We start from the raw sequence: 20,607 nt of genomic DNA, 5'->3' as shown, positions 1-20,607 counted from the left end.
ACTGGACGTCATGTTCTACCTTATAGATAATCCCGTATGTAGCTGAGTATGGAGTCCTGTCCGATGTACACATAATACACATTTACCTCATCCCTGGTGACAGTACAATGTAATATGCACCATCTCCATTCCCCACTGTGCGTTATACTCTTCTTTCTAATCCTCTCCCTCTATGGTCGCTCTGTTATATTACCCAGCAATGAAATGATTGGTTCTGTATTTTTCTGCAGAAGGCTCTGATGTTGCTCAATGCTCAGGTTGTGGAGGGTCATGTAATTTCTTTACTGGATGCGTGTGCAGTGATTATTCTACGCCATGTGTTCCGCGTGGTGATGAGTGTCCAATGGCGTCCCATGACTGCTGCAATATACTTAGTAGCTGGTACTGGGACTCAGGTCTGAGCTGCTGCACAGGTGAGTCCTGTCACTGGGTGACCTGACAATGATATAATCACCTCTCACATCTATTACTCCTCTATAAATACTGATATTGTGTAATGATTAATAACCCTTATCATCTGTCACAGAGGTGAAGCAATGCAGTCCGCCGTGTCCAAGTGATACAGTCTGTGATATTGGAAGCGAGCCACCAACCTGTATTTGTAATAAGGACACATACAAGGGGATAAGTAAGTATATGTTCAGGAGTCTGTGAAATATATAGACTTGTTATAGCAGAACATAGATATACTGAGTATGGGAATTCTCCAGGAAAGTCTTATATGAGAAGCCCTCTTGTCCTGGACTAGGAGGTGATGGAACGCAGCTCAGCCGTACGATTTTGAAATGACTGAGCCGGGCGGTAACTATGGGTGTGTGCAGGGTTCCGGGGGTGGCATCATTGCCACCACATGAGCTTTGCTTCTGGCTAGCAGGGAGCCTGAAATGTTAAACTGCAGCCGGGATCGCTGCTGCAGTGCCAGCATAGTCTTATATAGACGCTCCAGACAGGCACCCTGCAGCCTGCATAGCCGATCGGAGCGCCTGAAAGATGCTTCGGCCCCACCCCCTCTGCACAACATAATGACATCATGAGATTTGGTGCTCGGGGGCGGGGGCAGCACAGTGCACATTTCAGCCCTGTTACAGCTCTGGCACTAAAACAAAGACAACTGGAGAGATGAGAAGGCATCTTTATTTTATATATACCATGGAATAAATGAAGGTACAAAATCACACAGTCAGTACATTAGAGCCAGGGGGCCATCCGCATGGAGAGCTTCCTAGATTTTTACCTTACTGTAAAGTGGATATATTTTATAGAATCGTTATGTAATACCGACAAACAGGATCCAGGCATCAGAATCGCGATGTCTGGTTCCCAACAGGGTTAGCATACTGACACTTGGTAGTCAGTATGCTACCCTCCCCCTCTCCATACCCTAAACCCCCCTCCCTGATGCCTGAATCTAACTACCCCTCTAGTGCCTAAACCTACCCACCCCCTCCCTGCACTCTAACCCTCCCCACTTAGTGCTAACCCTAACCCTCCATCGGCTGCCTAACCCTAACCCTCCACACTTAGTGCCTAACCCTAAACTTCCCATTGTGCCAAACCTTAACCATCCCTCTGTTGCCTAACCCTAACTCTCCCTGCACCCAAAACCTAACCCTCCCCACTTAGTGCCTAACCCTAACACTCCCTCTGGTGCATAACCCTAATCCTCCCAGCACACTCACCCTCCCCACTTAGTGCCTAACCCAAACCTTCCCCTAGTGCTTAACCCTAACCTTCCCCTAGTGCCTAACCCTAACCCTCCCTCTAGTGCCTAACCCTAACCCTCCCTTTGGTGCCTAACCCTAACCCTCCCTCTGGTGCCCAACCCTAACCCTCACTCTAGTACCTAACCCTAACCCTCCATCTGGTACCTAACCCTAACCCTCCCTGCACCCTAAACCTAACCCTCCCCACTTACTGCCTAACCCTAACCCTCCCTCTGGTGCCTAACCCTAACCCTCCCACTGGTGCGCAACCCTAACCCTCCCTCTAGTGCCTAACATTAAACCCCCCTGCTGGTGCCTAAACCTAACCGTCCCTGCACGCTAACCCTAAACCTCCCTGCACCCTAACCCTAACCCTCCCAAATTAGTGCCTAACCCTAACCCTCCCTCTGGTGCATAACCCTAACCCTCCCTCAGGTGCCTAACCATAACCCTCCCTCTAGTGCCTAACCCTAACCCTCCCTGCACCCTAAACCTAACCCCCCCCACTTAGTGCCTAACCCTCCCTCTTGTGCATAACCCTAACCCACCCTCTGGTGCCTAACCCTAACCCTCCCTCTAGTGCGCAACCCTAACCCCCCCACTGGTGCCTAACCCTAACCCTCCCTCTAGTGCCTAACCCCACCTCTGGTGCCTATCCCTTACCCTACCTCTAGAGCCTAAGCCTCCTCCTAGTGCCTAACCCTAACCCCCCCTCTGGTGTCTAACCCTAACTCTACCTCTAGTGCCTAACCCTAACCCTCCCTCTGGTGCATAACCCTAACCCTCCCTCTGGTGCATAACCTTAACCCTCCCTCAGGTGCCTAACCATAACCCTCGCTCTAGTGCCTAACCCTAACACTCCCTCTAGTGCCTAACGCTAACCCTCCCTGCACCCTAACCCTAACCCTCCCCACTTAGTGTCTAACCCTAACCCTCCCTCTAGTGCCTAACCCCCCCTCTGGTGCCTAACTCTAACTCTCCCTCTAGTGCCTAACCCTAACCCCCCCTCTGGTGCCTAATTCTAACCCTCCCTCTAGTGCCTAATCCTAACTATCCCTCTAGTGCCTAACCCTAACCCCCCCTCTGGTGCATAACCCTAACCCTCCCTCAGGTGCCTAACCATAACCCTCCCTCTAGTGCCTAACCCTAACCCTCCCTGCACCCTAAACCTAACCCCCCCCACTTAGTGCCTAACCCTCCCTCTTGTGCATAACCCTAACCCACCCTCTGGTGCCTAACCCTAACCCTCCCTCTAGTGCGCAACCCTAACCCCCCCACTGGTGCCTAACCCTAACCCTCCCTCTAGTGCCTAACCCCCCTCTGGTGCCTTTCCCTAACCCTACCTCTAGAGCCTAAGCCTCCTCCTAGTGCCTAACCCTAACCCCCACTCTGGTGTCTAACCCTAACTCTACCTCTAGTGCCTAACCCTAACACTCCCTCTGGTGCATAACCCTAACCCTCCCTCTGGTGCATAACCCTAACCCTCCCTCAGGTGCCTAACCATAACCCTTGCTCTAGTGCCTAACCCTAACACTCCCTCTAGTGCCTAACGCTAACCCTCCCTGCACCCTAACCCTAACCCTCCCCACTTAGTGTCTAACCCTAACCCTCCCTCTAGTGCCTAACCCCCCCTCTGGTGCCTAACTCTAACTCTCCCTCTGGTGCCTAACCCTAACCCCCCCTCTGGTGCCTAATCCTAACCTTCCCTCTAGTGCCTAACCCTAACCCCCTCTGGTGCCAAATTCTAACCCTCCCTCTAGTGCCTTACCCTAACCCCCCCTCTGGTGCCTAACCCTAACCCTCCCTGCACCCTAACCCTCCCCACTTAGTGCCTAACCCTAACCCTCCCTCTGTTGCCTAAACCTAACCCTCTCCACTTAGTACCTAACTCTAACCCTCCCTCTATGGTCTAACCCTAACACTCTCTCTAGTGTCTAACCCTAACCCTCCCTCTAGTGCTTAACCCTAACCCTCCCTGCACCCTAAACCTAACACTCCCCACTTAGTGTCTGACCCTAACACTCCCTCTGGTGCCGAACCCTAACCCTCCCTGCACCCTAAACCTATCCCTCTCCACTTAGTGCCTAACCATTACCCTCCCTCTAGTGCCTAACCCGCCCTCTGGTGCCTAACCCTAACTCTACCTCTAGTACCTAACCCTAACCCCCCCTCTGGTGCCTAATCCTAACCCTTCCTCTAGTGCCTAACCCTAACCCCCCCTCTGGTGCCTAATCCTAACCCTCCCTCTAGTGCCTAACCCTAACCCCCCTCTGGTGCCTAACCCTAATGCTCCCTCTGGTGCCTAACCCTAACCCTGCCTACACCCTAACCCTCCCCACTTAATGCCTAACCCTAACCCCCCCTCTGGTGCCTAACCCTAACACTCCCTCTGGTGCCTAACCCTAACCCTCCCTCTGGTGCCTAACCCTAACCCTCCCTGCACCCTAACCCTCCTCATAGTGCCTAACCCTAACCCTCTCTCTAGTGCCTAATTCTAACTGCCCCTCTGGTGTCTAACTTTAACTTTACCTCTAGTGCCTAACCCTAACCCTCCCTCTGGTGCATAATCCTAACCCTCCCTCAGGTGCCTAACCATAATCCTCCCTCTAGTGCCTAACCCTAACACTCTCTCTGGTGCCTAACCCTAACCCTCCCTGCACCCTAAACCCAACCCTCCCCACATAGTGCCTAACCCTCTCTCTGGTGCCTAACCCAAACCCTCCCTGCACTCTAACACTCCCCACTTAGTGACTAACACTAACCCTCCCTCTAGTGCCTAACCCCCCCTCTGGTGCCTAACCCTAACTCTCCCTCTAGTGCCTAACCCTAACCCCCCCTCTTGTGCCTAATCCTAACCCTCCCTCTAGCGCCTAACCCTAACCCCCATTTTGGGGCCTAATCCAAACCATCCCTCTAGTGCCTAACCCTAACACCCCTCTGTTGCCTAACCCTAACCCTCCCTCTGGTGCCTAACCCTAACCCTCCCTGCACCCTAACCTTCCCCACTTAGTGCCTAACCCTAACCCTCCCTCTGGTGCCTAATCCTAACCCTCCCTCTACTGCCTAACCCTAACCCTCCCTGAACCCTAACCCTCCCCACTTAGTGCCTAACCCTAACTCTCCCTCTAGTGCCTAACCCTAACCCCCCCTCTCGTGCCTAATCCTAACCCTCCCTCTAGTGCCTAACCCTAACCCTCCCTCTGGTGCCTAATCCTAACCCTCCCTGCACCCTAACCCACCCCACTTAGTGCCTAACCCTAACCCTCCCTCTGGTGCCCTAACCCTAACCCTCCCTCTAGTGTCTAACCCTAACCCTCCCTCTAGTGCCTAACCCTAACCCTCCCTGCACCCTAAACTTAACACTCCCCACTTAGTGCCTAACCCTAACCCTCCCTCTAGTGCCTAACCCCCCCTCTGGTGCCTAACCCTAACTTTTCCCTCTAGTGCCTAACCCTAACCCTTCCTCTAGTGCTTAACCCTAACCCCCCCTCTGGTGCCTAATCCTAACTATCCCTCTAGTGCCTAACCCTAACCCCCAATCTGGTGCCTAATCCTAACCCTCCCTCTAGTGCTTAACCCTAACCCTCCCTCTGGTGCCTAACCCTAACCCTCCCTGCACCCTAACCCTAACCCTCCCCACTTAGTGCCTAACCCTAACCCTCCCTCTGGTGCCTAACCCTAACCTTCCCTCTAGTGTCTAACCCTAACCTTCCCTCTAGTGTCTAACCCCATCTCTCCCTCTAGTGCCTAACTCTAACCCTCCCTGCACTCTAAACCTAACCCTCCCCACTTAGTGCCTAACCCTAACCCTCCCTCTAGTGTCTAACCCTAACCCTCCCTCTAGTGCCTAACCCTAACCCTCCCTGCACCCTAACCCTAACCATCCCCACTTAGTGCCTAACCCTAACCCTCCCTCTGGTGCCTAACCCTAACCCTCCCTCTAGTGCCTAACCCTAACCCTCCCTCTAGTGTCTAACCCCAACCCTCCCTCTAGTGCCTAACTCTAACCCTCCCTGCACTCTAAACCTAACCCTCCCCACTTAGTGCCTAACCCTAACCCTCCCTCTAGTGTCTAACCCTGACCCCCCTCTGGTGCCTAACCCTAACCCTCCCTCTGGTGCCTAAACCTAACCCTCCCTGCACCCTAACCCTAAACCTCCTCCTAGTGCCTAACCTAACCATCTCTCTAGTGTCTAACCCTAACCCCCCTCTGGTGCCTAACCCTAACCCTCCCTCTGGGGCCTAACCCTAACCCTCCCTGCACCCTAACCCTAAACCTCCTCCTAGTGCCTTACCCTAACCATCTCTCTAGTGTCTAACAGCTAACCCCCATCTGGTGTCTAACCCTAACTCTACCTCTAGTGCCAGAACCCTAACCCTCCCTCTGGTACATAACCCTAACCCTCCCTCAGGTGCCTAACCATAACCCTCCCTCTAGTGCCTAACCCTAACCCTCCCTCTGGTGCCTAACCCTAACCCTCCCTGCACCGTAACCCTCCCCACTTAGTGCCTAACCCTAACCCTCCCTCTGGAGTCTAATCCAAACCCTCCCTCTAGTGCCTAACCCTAACCCTCCCTCTGGTGTCTAACCCTAACCCTCCCTGCACCCTAAACCTAACCCTCCCCACTTAGTGCCTAACCCTAACCCTCCCTCTAGTTCCTAACCCTAACCCACCCTCTGGTCCCTAATCCTACCCCTCCCTCTAGTGCCTAACCCTAACCCTCCCTCTGGTGCCTAACCCTAACCCTCCCTGCACCCTAACCCTAACCCACCCCACTTAGTGCCTAACCCTAGCCCTCCCTCTGGTGCCCTAACCCTAACCCTCCCTCTAGTGCCTAACCCTAACACTCCCTCTAGTGTCTAACCCCAACCCTCCCTCTACTGCCTAACTCTAACCCTCCCTGCACCCTAAATCTAACCCTCCCCACTTTGTGCCTAACCCTAACCCTCCCTCTAGTGTCTAACCATAACCCTCCCTCTAGTGCCTAACCCTAACCCTCCCTGCACCCTAAACTTAACACTCCCCACTTAGGGCCTAACCCTAACCCTCCCTCTAGTGCCTAACCCCCCCTCTAGTGCCTAACCCTAACTCTCCCTCTAGAGCCTAAATCTAACCCTTCCTCTATTGCTTAACCCTAACCCACCCTCTGGTGACTAATCCTAACCCTCCCTCTAGTGCCTTACCATAACCCCCCCTCTGGTGCCTAATCCTAACCCTCCCTCTAGTGCCTAACCGTAACCCTCCCTCTGGTGCCTAACCCTAACCCTCCCTGCACCCTAACCCTAACCCTCCCCACTTAGTGCCTAACCCTAACCCTCCCTCTGGTGCCTAACCCTAACCCTCTCTCTAGTGCCTAACCCTAACCCTCCCTGCACCCTAACCCTAACCCTCCCCACTTAGTGCCTAACCCTAACCCTCCCTCTGGTGCCTAACCCTAACCCTCCCTCTAGTGCCTAACCCTTACCCTCCCTCTAGTGTCTAACCCCAACCCTCCCTCTAGTGCCTAACTCTAACCCTCCCTGCACCGTAAACCTAACCCTCCCCACTTAGTGCATAAACCTAACCCTCCCTCTAGTGTCTAACCCTAACCCCCCCTCTGGTGCCTTACCCTAACCCTCCCTCTGGTGCCTAAACCTAACCCTCCCTCTGGTGCCTAACCCTAACCCTCCCAGCACCCTAACCCTAAACCTCCTCCTAGTGCCTAACACTAACCATCTCTCTAGTGTCTAACAGCTAACCCCCCCTCTGGTGTCTAACCCTAAATCTACCTCTAGTGCCCAACCCTAACCATCCCTCTGGTACATAACCCTAACCCTCACTCTGGTGCCTAATCCAAACCTTCCCTCTAGTGCCTAACCCTAACACTCCCTCTGGTGCCTAACCCTCCCTGCACCCTAACCCTAACCATCCCCACTTAGTGCCTAACCCTAACCCTCCCTCTGGTGCCCTAACCCTAACTCTCCCTCTAGTGCCTAACCCTAACCCGCCCTCTAGTGTCTATCCCCAACCCTCCCTCTACTGCCTAAATCTAACCCTCCCTGCAACCTAAACTTAACACTCCCCACTTAGTGCCTAACCCTAACCCTCCCTCTAGTGCCTAACCCCCCCTCTGGTGCCTAACCCTAACTCTCCCTCTAGTGCCTAACCCTAACCCTTCCTCTAGTGCTTAACCCTAATGCCCCCTCTGGTGCCTAACCCTAACCCCCCTTCTGGTGCCTAATCCTAACCCTCCCTCTAGTGCCTAACCCTAACCCTCCCTCTGGTGCCTAACCCTCACACTCCCTGCACCCTAACCCTATCCCTCCCCACTTAGTGCCTAACCCTAACCCTCCCTCTGGTGCCTAACCCTAACCCTCCCTCTAGTGCCTAACCCTAACCCTCCCTCTAGTGTCTAACCCCAACCCTCCCTCTAGTGTCTAACCCCATCCCTCCCTCTAGTGTCTAACCCCAACCCTCCCTCTAGTGCCTAACTCTAACCCTCCCTGCACCGTAAACCTAACCCTCCCCACTTAGTGCCTAACCCTAACCCTCCATCTAGTGTCTAACCCTAACCCCCCCTCTGGTGCCTAACCCTAACCCTCCCTCTGGTGCCTAAACCTAACCCTCCCTCTGGTGCCTAACCCTAACCCTCCCTGCACCCTAACCCTAAACTTCCTCCTAGTGCCTAACACTAACCATCTCTCTAGTGTCTAACAGCTATCCCCCCCTCTGGTGTCTAACCCTAAATCTACCTCTAGTGCCTAACCCTAACCCTCCCTCTGGTATATAACCCTAACCCTCCCTCTGGTGCCCTAACCCTAACCCTCCCTCTAGTGCCTAACCCTAACCCTCCCTCTAGTGTCTATCCCCAACCCTCCCTCTACTGCCTAACTCTAACCCTCCCTGCACCCTAAACTTAACACTCCCCACTTAGTGCCTAACCCTAACCCTCCCTCTAGTGCCTAACCCCCCCTCTGGTGCCTAACCCTAACTCTCCCTCTAGTGCCTAACCCTAACCCTTCCTCTAGTGCTTAACCCTAACCCCCCCTCTGGTGCCTAATCCTAACCCTCCCTCTAGTACCTAACCCTAACCCCCCTTCTGGTGCCTAATCCTAACCCTCCCTCTAGTGCCTACCCCTAACCCTCCCTCTGGTGCCTAACCCTCACCCTCCCTGCACCCTAACCCTAACCCTCCCCACTTAGTGCCTAACCCTAACCCTCCCTCTGGTGCCTAACATTAACCCTCCCTCTAGTGCCTAACCCTAACCCTCCCTCTAGTGTCTAACCCCAACCCTCCCTCTAGTGTCTAACCCCATCCCTCCCTCTAGTGTCTAACCCCAACCCTCCCTCTAGTGCCTAACTCTAACCCTCCCTGCACCGTAAGCCTAACCCTCCCCACTTAGTGCCTAACCCTAACCCTCCCTCTAGTGTCTAACCCTAACCCCCCCTCTGGTGCCTAACCCTAACCCTCCCTCTGGTGCCTAAACCTAACCCTCCCTCTGGTGCCTAACCCTAACCCTCCCTGCACCCTATCACTAAACTTCCTCCTAGTGCCTAACACTAACCATCTCTCTAGTGTCTAACAGCTAACCTCCCCTCTGGTGTCTAACCCTAAATCTACCTCTAGTGCCTAACCCTAACCCTCCCTCTGGTACATAACCCTAACCCTCCCTCTGGTGCCTAATCCAAACCCTCCCTCTAGTGCCTAATTCTAACCCTCCCTCTGGTGCCTATCCCTAACCCTCCCTGCACCCTAACCCTATCCCTCCCCACTTAGTGCCTAACCCTAACCCTCCCTCTGGTGCCCTAACCCTAACCCTCCCTCTGGTGCCTAACCCTAACCCTCCCTCTAGTGTCTATCCCCAACCCTCCCTCTACTGCCTAACTCTAACCCTCCCTGCACCCTAAACTTATCACTCCCCACTTAGTGCCTAACCCTAACCCTCCCTCTAGTGCCTAACCCCCCCTCTGGTGCCTAACCCTAACTCTCCCTCTAGTGCCTAACCCTAACCCTTCCTCTAGTGCTAAACCCTAACCCCCCCTCTGGTGCCTAATCCTAACCCTCCCTCTATTGCCTAACCCTAACCCTCCCTCTAGTGCCAAACCCTAACCCTCCCTGCACCCTAACCCTCCCCACTTAGTGCCTAACCCTAACCCTCCCTCTGGTGCCTAACCCTAACCCTCCCTCTAGTGCCTAACCCCAACCCTCCCTCTAGTGTCTAACCCCAACCCTCCCTGTAGTATCTAACCCCAACCCTCGCTCTGGTGCCTAACCCTAACCCTCCCTGCACCCTAACCCTAACCCTCCCCACTTAGTGCCTAACCCTAACCCTCCCTCTGGTGCCTAACCCTAACCCTCCCTCTAGTGCCTAACCCCAACCCTCCCTCTAGTGTCTAACCCCAACCCTCCCTCTAGTATCTAACCCCAACCCTCCCTCTAGTATCTAACCCCAACCCTCCCTCTAGTGCCTAACTCTAACCCTCCCTGCACCCTAAACCTAACACTCCCCACTTAGTGCCTAATCCTAACCCTCCCTCTGTGCCTAACCCTAACCCTCCCCCCCAACCCGCTACTTACCTTTGGGTTCCCAGCTGCCAGGATGTGGGCGCTAATATTCTGAAGCTGGTATTGTAAGGATTGGCATCCCCTTCGCCAGGATGCCAAACACATACCTTATTATATACATACTTCTGCCGTAGCACTATCCCAGATACTAAGCCAAATGCTTCTTTCTTTTGCTGGTCCACAGAATAGCCATAGAGGCTTCTATATTCACATGTCTCAGAGTCTGAAAGAAGCTGTAAGCCCGATTCAGCCTGACCAAAGTATGATGTAGAACTCTGTCCGAGTGTCTGGGCTCCCTCTTTTAAGCTTTAGGCCTGATTTAGAGATGGACGGATTTGCACAGATGTGCACAAGCGGCTGTACAAATCCGTCCATCTCCAATGCGTTAGACACCTCCTGGCTGTGGGCCTGATTCAGAGCCGGACGCAATTTGCAGACGGTCGTTCAGGAAAAGGGGGTGGCTATTCAAATGAACCGTTCGCTCTTTGCGGTCTGATCACGCCTCTATGTCTGAACGAGCGAACAAAACTTGCGATAGTTTTTTGGATAACTACGCCCCCTGGCCGCTTGCATCCTACGTCATATCCGCTATTTATTAGATTAATCGAGTACATCGACCAGCGTATGAACTGCTCGCTATTCTTGTGGTTGGTTTTTCCTACCACAATCTTGCGAGCAGTTCTGACTTTAAAATACCCCAGTGACGTGGTCAATGACGCTGCTGTATTAATTATGCACACCCATAAAACGCCCGTTTTGACCTTTAAGCACGCCTGTGTTCGGATCTCCACCTTCCCCTGTTACCACCCACAAACGCCTCATTCTGTCACTCAAAATAGCAGGCATTCGCAATTTAGCGAACAAACGATTTTCGGCTGCACTGACTGGTTCGCGCATGCGTTTTATGATCCGTATGCATGCGCAGTTGGGCAAACATCGCTCGGAGCGAACGAGCAGCCACTTGCGTCCGGCTCTGAATCAGGCCCTGTATCTGCAATCCCAGCACTGTGGCCGATGTCACAGGCTGGGATCACCATCACGACCATCGCTCCATTGGTCAGGCTGCGGTTCTGAAGCTTCCCGCAGCCTGGTCAGGTCCTGGTCACATAAGAGGTCAGGAACTTCTGCCGTCTACTCAGACCCTGGCCTCGTCCCCCCGGAAAATGGGGGTGACATGCCCATAGGCAAATGCAGAGGGGGTGTCCCCATCCTTAAACCACAGCATGAGGACCACAATATAAATAGCATATAATAGTAATGTTAATGTTGCATGTTTTTAAAATCCCTTCAGTGTCACAAATGAAATAATTAAGCTGCATACACACACAACCATTTTGTTACCAGCGATTATGAACGTTTATCTATCAGATTTCTGTCAGATTTTTTAAAGTGTTATTATGGTGCATACACACGGTCAGATTTTTCTTCAGATCTGAACGATAACAATTTAAAAAATCGTTCAATCGTTCATATCTGAAGGAAAATCTGACATATCTGACATGTCTGAACGATGAACGGTGAACGATGCGCGTTCCCGATGGTCAGATAACGATATCTGACATCTGATGTGTTTGCAGTCAGACTTGGACGATTCCATTCCTTTTAATGCAGTCAAAAATCGTTCATCTGACAAATCTGACCGTGTGTATGCTCCATAATGAACGATTTTTATGAACTACAAACAATTTTTACGTATATTAACTTAATGAAAATTGTTGAGTTGACAAGTCTGACTGAGCTACAAACTACAAACGTGAACGCGCATGAACGATAATTGTTCATCGTTTGACTCTTAGAGTGAACGATTTTTTCAAACGATTATCGTTAAACGATATCGTTTAACGATAATCGTTCCAAAAATCTTTGTGTGTGTATGCAGCTTTAGCATCATCTGTTGATCTTTTAAAATGTGTCAACCGGTAATGAATATACTTGTACACCAACTAGGAGATCTGGAAAACATGCACTGTTAGGGATGCACTGATACAGACAATCTACTTTATAGAGTAAATTATTAATACTGTATAATAATACACTATCCAGCACATAAGGAGACCGATCTGTACATCTATGTCCAGGGCAGTGCACATCTGAACTAAAAACATTCAGAAATATAAGGGGGGTAATGCAGATGCACACTCTATGCACTAAGAACACTGAATATCACTATATATATAATAAACTATCAATAAACATGGTTTTCAATTGAGGTTCTTAGTACATATTTGGCCAAAGATATTTGCCCACCTACCAAATCATGGTGAACCTCATCAGGTGGGTCCCTAACATCCCTAATACTGACACATTATATACATTTATCTAGGACTTACCTGTAATAGTGCCCATTACACGTGTGTACTGCACTGCGCAGGACCCATACTAACTAACATCACCTGGGGCAGGTGGGAGGCGTGCCAGCCCAGGAGAAGGGGTCTCACCAACAAGTGTACCTTATATACACACATACATAGGAAAAAAGGGAGGCTTGGACTGCACATCCTAATTTAAACACAATAGGAAGTGCTGCCTTGCTGAGACCTGTAGTTCCACAGCAGAAATAGAAGGGGGGAAATGCATACGCTCACTCTAAGCACTAATAACACTGTATATCACAATACATACAGTACATCATACATTCTGCAGGATTGGTTCCAGGGCACCCTGTGGTAACAGCAGCACAAGCCCCTGGTTTATGCCAGGCACACATCACACACACGCCTGCCCCCATGCAATATAAAGATCCTTTATGAGCAACAGAAATATTTATTAGGTATTTTTTAAACTGCTAAAAGATCTCTAATGCACTAATATATTAGTAACACATGCAATAAATAATATATACTGTAGGTAAAATAGTTTAAACACACTTGACATAGCAAATTCTATGCCCGAGTGACAAGGAAAGTAGAGCAGAGTATTCACAGCATAGATTGTGTAATGGTTAGCATTGCTGCCTCAAAGCACTGAGGGCATGGGTTCAATTCCCACCATGATGGCCCTAACTGTGTAGAGTTTACATATTCTCCCCGTGCTTACTTGGGCTTCCTCCGAGTACTCTGGTTTCCTGCCAAAATATATAGGTAGGTTAACTGTCTCCTGGCAAAAGATTAACACTAGTGTGTAAGTGTTTGTATGACTGTGTGGTAAGCTCCACTGGGGCAGGGCTTGTGTGTGTGATATATATATATATATACAGGTTGAGTCTCCGAAATACGGAATCATTTTGCCATGCCTGAGATAATAAAACCTTTAATTTTTGATGGTTCAATGTACACAAACTTTGTCTAAGGCACAAATTATTAATAATATTGTATAAAATAACCTGCAGGCTGTGTGTATAAGGTGTATATGAAACATAAATGCATTCTGTTTGTATATTTGGGTCCCATTCCTAAGATATCTTATTATGATATATAAATATTCCAAAATACGGAATATTCCGTTATCCAAAATATACCTGGTCCCGAGCATTTTGGATAAGGGAGACTCAACCTGTGTATGCAAATAAATTCACACCCAGCTAATTGCAAGCACTTACCCCTAACAACCCCTCCCTGTGCCTTTCCTAGACATATATCCATCCATCTATTCTGGATATGCCTTTCCATTTACTATACAAGATTTCCACACATCACAGTGCAAGCCACTGGGGACAGACAGCAACATCACATATTTACATGGGTGATTATACATTTGTACCCTGCCCTGAGCATGCAGAGAGAGATTTATGCAAGTTACCCCACACCACCTGACATAGGGGCCTATTCATCAACCGATAAATGGCCCGATAACCATGCGGAAATGCTAGTTTCTGCATTTTTAAGTTACCGGGCCATTCATCATTAGGGGTCCAATCGGATCCCCCCGGTATTCAGCAAACTCCGAAAACTGAAAGTTTTTTGAGTTTGCTGCCGAGAACAAGCACCATCTTAATATGGTGCTTGTTCTCAAATCCCCGCTCCTTCCTATATGAAGGAGTTCCGGGGATGCAAAGAGGGGTCCGAGGGGATCCCTCGGCCGCCTCCTCATCAGCTCCCCGGCGGCTGTGTGCATGCGTTGCCAGGATGATGGGGAGCAGGTAAGGAATGCAGGTACAGTAGTAGCTGCGATACTTTCCACAGGGACAGCTGCTTTTCGGAGCAGTTGTCCCCTCACCGGAGCAATGATGAATTGCTCCGGTGTCAGTCTCACCCCTGCTGTGAGTTGGATAATAAAGTATCGCTCGCAGCGAGTTCTGGACTTTATCATTGGAGGCCATACTGCCTTCGATGATGAAGAGGCCCCATAGTACCTGGTCTACATCAGTCTCAAGGGTCTATTCATTAAGATAAGAAATGAACTCACTGCTAGTTTAACCCAGGATTTTGGAGACATTCATCACATCATCCTATACACAATTATCACTTCTGAAAAAAATGCTCTTTTCGCAGAGACAGTTTTTGAAAATAGGAAACATTTCTCCTGCTGCCCGGAGAGAGAAGATGGAGGATCCAGACCCCCTCCCCCCCCCGCCTGCTCATCTGCTCGCTCTCCGCCACGTTTGCTCCAGGCAGCCCCGCTGTCCGGGCCTGATTCAGATCCGGTCGCAAGTGCTGAGTGCTCGCAACCGGGTCGTTGGTTTGCCCACAGCGCATGCGCACGACAGAGCCGGCTCTGTTGTGTGCATGCGCGAGACCCGGCTAGTGATGGGCAATCCGTCGCTCCGGGTCTCGCACCAAAGGGGGCGAGCTGTCGATGTTGAGTGACAGCTCGCTCCCTTTGGTGGGCAGGCCGGGGGGGTGGCTGCCCAAACGGAGGCGTTCCCGTGTGAACACCTCCATTTGGGGGCGGCCCCACTGACATCACGAGTGATGTCAGTGGAGAGATTCCGGCTCTGTTAGAGCCGAAATCTCTCTGGGGCTTGCGGCCATGAGACCCTACCGTAAGGGTCTCATCGCAAGCCCGATGGCCGCGATGGTCTTGACCATAGCGACCATCATCCTGGCCGCTTGCTATAGCTGTGGGTGGTCACAGCTATGCGAGCGGCCAGGAGGCCGCACAAAAAAAAAAAAGCGCCCTGATTCAGAGCGTCCGGCTCTGAATCAGGGCCTCTGTCCCCTGACACCTCGACGCTGCAAAGCTGCATCCACCACAGGAGTCTGTGACCCACACTCAGACTATGCAGCCCTGCCATGTCAGCCCCCCACTACCGCTGTAGTGCCCTCTCCCTTGCGTCTGGCTCACAGGAGGACTGTTGAAGGAGACAGGAAGGAGCCCCATTAATGTTAGAGGACAAAGCAGAGAGAGAGCTTTTCAGATCCCTCTGCTGCATTGGCTGCTGTGCGCCATCTGAGAACTGTCACATCCCCAGCGTATAGTATGTGCAGGGGTGTATTTATAATGGGTGCAGGGTCTGCAGTGCACACGGGCCCCTGGGTCTATAAGTCTGGTGCTGGCCACCGGATGGAGAGGAGGGGGCACTTGATGGAGACTGCACACAGGCCCCTTCCTCTATAAAAATGCCCCTGAGTATGCGGATAGTGGAAATTATTGGGGAACCATTGTAACCAGGGAGTATGAGTGATATCTCCTGCGTTACATGAATGATGAATTACCCTGACACTTCATTTCGACCAAAATCTTAATAAACTCCCCATCGCCAGATGTGTCCTCCCATTCCCAGTGTAGTGCAAAACCAGTAACCATAACAATATTGAAATAATGACACTGAGACATTGCTTAAGGGGAAAGGAAGGTCAGCTGTTATTTATTTTTCTATTCAAACTATAAATGACTATTTAAACTAGCAGATAATAAAAATACTAAAAAATACTAAATAACTTATTAGAGAAAAAGACAGATACAGAATGGTGGCACCGAAAGAATGGCCCACAATGCAAGATCCACCAACTGTCACTCCATACAAGAATGGCCCCACAATGCAAGATCCACCAACTGTCACTCCATACAAGAATGGCCCCACAATGCAAGATCCACCAACTGTCACTCCATACAAGAATGGCCCCACAATGCAAGATCCACCAACTGTCACTCCATGCCCCACCCCTACCAAAATTGGAGGTGATCAGACAGTCCATTACCACTGACCCCAGTAGGGAAGAATCAGCATAAGCCATGTATTGGGGGAGAGCACCTGAAGCTCCATAGACAGATGGCAACTGCATCCGTTCTTTCCCATCCTACCCCAAAGCTGACACCAATAATAAACTGAAAAAACAGGAAAGGAGGGCGGGGAACACACCGAAAGTAAGATGACCTAAAATATCTGCTACAGAAATCTCCCTGAAATGTCCCTGAAACCCCACCCCCTAGCATTCCTCCTATAGGCTGACCTAGCTCACCCCATACCATAACATTGCCTAGTAACTAAAACATTACCCCTCTATAGCCCGTAGTCAGACATCTCTGGCTCAGGTGCCTTATTTTACTCCTTGCATATGAAATGTACTCCGTCTTAATTTTCATCTACTTTTGTATAGATTGAGTGCTGATGTATAGACCTCTCATTGTGTAGAAATACCTGTCTGACAAGCCCTTGCTGTAAGATGCTGCACATGGTACATTATCTCAGTGTTTCTTCTAAAAAGAGCTTTTTTATTTGTGTACAGCATTTGCAGACTTTAAACCTACGGTGAGCTGTGATGGTGGAGTAATGGTGGCTTCTGTCAGTATCTGCCAACTGGAGCAACTTGGGTATGATTATAGCAGCACCCATCTGATTACCAACCCCGGTTACTGCAGCTCCTCATATCCTGGTGTTATCAACGATGTGAAAGTATGGAGTACTGAAGTGCAAGCAGCCGTAGGATGGTGCGGGAACATCTTCATGGTAAAACATTTATCGTATTTATATCATGACTTTGCTTTGAAGTGTCAAAAATATGCACCTGTTATTTCTGTATTATTATTGTTTATTCTATACTTCTAGCTTTTAAATTATCAACAGGTACCAGAGTCCCCACTTTTTGTAGATGACAACAGTAATGCTAGAGATGTGCGGATTCCGAACACACACGGAATTTAGGACTTATGAGTCAAACCAAGCTCGCCTTGTTAGGATTTCAAAATGAGACGAGGGGGTACATTTACTATTGTTTGATTTGCAGGTCGATTTGAGGAGGTGATTTAGCACTTTTCAAATTGACTCAAATTGAATGATTGAAAACCAGTGATTTTACTAGTTTACTATTATTCGATTTGAAGGTCGATTTGGGAGAAAAAAAATTCGATTTGAGTCAGTTTTGAAAAGTGATTTGCTGTTTGATTTGACAAGTTCATGTACAAATCAAACGGCAAATCACCCTTCAAAACGAACTGCAAATCTCCGACACACGAACTGCTTCATGCTTTTACTTTCACCATGAGCAGTTCGTTGTCACACAGATACATGCAGACATCAGTGAGATGCCTGCATGTATCTGCATTGAAAAAGTGTGCAAAGAGTTAAAATTAAAAACAAAAAATGTGAGGTCCCCCACCCAAATCAGAACCAGTCCCCGACTGCAGAAACCCAGTTCTGGTTGACTAAGTACAGGGAAAAGTGACGTAGGGTCTCCCTTTACTCAGTACAAGCAGCACTGGGCTATGGGAAGCAGGGTTGGTCCTGGATTTACAGGGACAACATGTGTAAGTATGCGGGGTGTGATGTAAAGATGCTAGTTAACTTGGGGCAGATGTGTGCGCATGAAGCTAATAAACAGCGTTCGCATGCAGGATATTGTGCATTCGCTACTGAGCGTCATGTTAGCAGCTCAATTGTGCATAATGTGCGGTGCTTATGCATGAGATTCCATCTATGATGGACTTAACATATTCATATATATATATACATGTACATACATATATATATATATATATATATATATATACATACATACATACATACACACACACACATCTCATTCCTCACTCACGGTTTCAGGCTGCAATTCAAATGTGTTACCCCCAGCTGTGAAGCCGGGGCCATTCTGTCTGGGTGTGGGACTAAAACCTGTTTAGGATTCAGACAAATTCAATGTGTAGATCAACGCCTGGGTTATATTACAATTGCCACAACTATACTTGTCTGCATACAGGGATTCCCAATTTGTATGTAAAACACTCACAGTATTCTAGTGCATTGTCTATTCTATTTACTTTTTCTCAGGAGGCTGTTCTTCCAGTTGCCCTTGGTAGATTATCAAAAACATTGCCATCTGTACTTAGCTTGTGAGTTGTAACTTAAAATGGCGCTGGTCGCAAAATGGCATCATGTAGATTCTTGTTTCTAAAATGGAGTCTAGCTGCACGCTTCAATTTTAAACTGATCTTGTCTCAGCCAATTATCCAGCTTCAACAGTCCACCCTTTGATAGCGAACAACATGCTATCACAATCTCATCTTAAAATTTAATTTAGGCTTACATTTATATATTATTTAGTGTTATTATAAGATGGCACAAGGTGGTTCTTAATCCATCAATAATGTGTCTCTGAGTGGGGACATAAAACTACTATTATACGTACACCGCGAATCTTGGAAGATCATGAGATAGGTGTGGGGATACACCAGTCCTATAAAGGCAGTCTTGAGGGGAAATTGAGACTTTACATTATCTGAGGTGTTTCAAAAAAAATAACATTTCAATAATACTTTCTATGCATGTCTAAATATAATACATGAAATGATGGTTGTAATGCAGTTCTATATTTACCTCGGTATTCATATTGTCATTTCTGACCACCATCATAATTTTATTCTTTCGTTTTACTCTATTTTTACATTTTCCACACTTCAACACAATAGGAACACAACGGACACATATGCCAATTATTATGATGACAATCAGTAAAAGGATCAAGAATTTGCCTATGCTGACGATCACTTCCTGGACCCATTCCCCTAGACCTGAGAACCATTTCACTGGGTTCAACCATGAGACCCATCCTTCTATCTTCTCCCCTACTTCAGCCACTGAAGCATTATGGTTCTTACGAAACTCCCATTTTAGCTGCAGAATTTCATCCATCTTCCGGTCTATCACTTCCTTAGGGTCGCTGGTATCATTGGTGACATAAGTGCAACATTTTACTCCAAATTGGGTGGCTAACGTTACGCAATACCCTCCAGTAACAGCAGTTAAATAATTCAACACTAGCCTGTGTTGCACCAGTTCTTTCTTGTACGCTTGCAATTCTCTCCCTGTATACCTGAATGTATCATCGTACAGCTCGGTAATATTATTTATCAATTTAGCAAGTTCCTGAATATATCTAAAATTTAACGTACCCCGAGCGATCCTGGTGGGATCCAGGGTGACTAAAACTTGATAGCCAGTTGTCTCACTAATTAACTGAGTGGCTTTATGCACATCACCAGGTATCATATTTCTTTTGCCTCTGTGTTCATATTGCGTGTGAAGATATGGTGATGTGTGTTTTTATGTATACCAAGCATTTCAACATGTGTGAGGGTCATAACTTCTGGGACTACTCTTTCCAGGTAAACAGTACTAAGATTGGTCAGACACTCCCCTGATTGGCATTGCACTCCTCCTGACTCCACTACATCAGCACTGCCATCAGCTCCCATTTCCTCAATTGGTCCTCCATCACAGACACTGAGTATCCTCAAACAGATCATCACGACAGAAGCTCTGGAAAAAAAGAACTAGGATGACCACAGCAGACCACTCCATTGCAGGAAGCACTGATCTACACATTTCTTTAGCTCAGATATCTCACCATCACCTTTTTAATCCTCCCGGCACAGGCTTGCAATCGACAGGTCCATGTTATCGGCCTCGTCTCCGCCTTGTATCTCCACCCCAGTTGGTTAACCTCCCTATAGTGAGTGGAATGGACCCATGTATCTTCCTCGGCCACCCTTTGAGGATGTGGTATCGTCAGATACGGACCTTTCCACCGATCAGTCAAACAACCTGAGCTAAAAAAAAATTTGGATCATAACAAATTCTCCAGGTTTGACATCATGACAGTTTGCATTAGACATGTTAGTTTATCTTCTTGAGACCCTGCACAGTAACCTCATTATCATATTTTCACATGAGGCTGCCTGTTTGAACAGTATCTCAAAGGGGGGCAAATAAAGGAAAAGACAGTCTGGGATAATCTTAGTGTTGTTACCCATCACCTTACACATGTTCTTGGAAACGTCACCTGTAAAATAAGTCCCCCTATCATTTTTAATAATTCTAGGGATATAGTATCTGCATACAGGTTCCTGCAATTAATTCTTGTTATTAATAGCTACTGCTCTAAATAATGCCTGGGCCACTGGGTAGGATAGTATTCTGAGTATTCGACCTTAGCCTGGCATGGCTGCCATTTATCCTTAGCAACCTTGTGTCCTGTCAGTG

At 48.9% G+C, this 20,607-nt stretch overlaps 1 long non-coding RNA gene across 1 annotated transcript; it reads left to right on the top strand.

Annotated features, from left to right (window-relative positions):
- Positions 1-263: 263 nt before the first annotated feature.
- On the top strand, positions 264-17,060 carry LOC148523014 (uncharacterized). Its single transcript, XR_015878469.1, has 3 exons — positions 264-413; positions 527-628; positions 16,859-17,060. It is a non-coding gene; the product is annotated as an uncharacterized LOC148523014 (long non-coding RNA).
- Positions 17,061-20,607: the final 3,547 nt, after the last annotated feature.

This window comes from Taudactylus pleione, unplaced genomic scaffold, assembly GCF_031769625.1.
Source record: "Taudactylus pleione unplaced genomic scaffold, aTauple2 ptg000134l, whole genome shotgun sequence".
In the NCBI taxonomy this organism is placed as follows: Eukaryota; Metazoa; Chordata; class Amphibia; order Anura; family Myobatrachidae; genus Taudactylus; species Taudactylus pleione.
The sequence above is the reverse complement of the archived record's forward strand: the minus strand, read 5'-3'. Positions and strand labels throughout refer to the sequence as shown.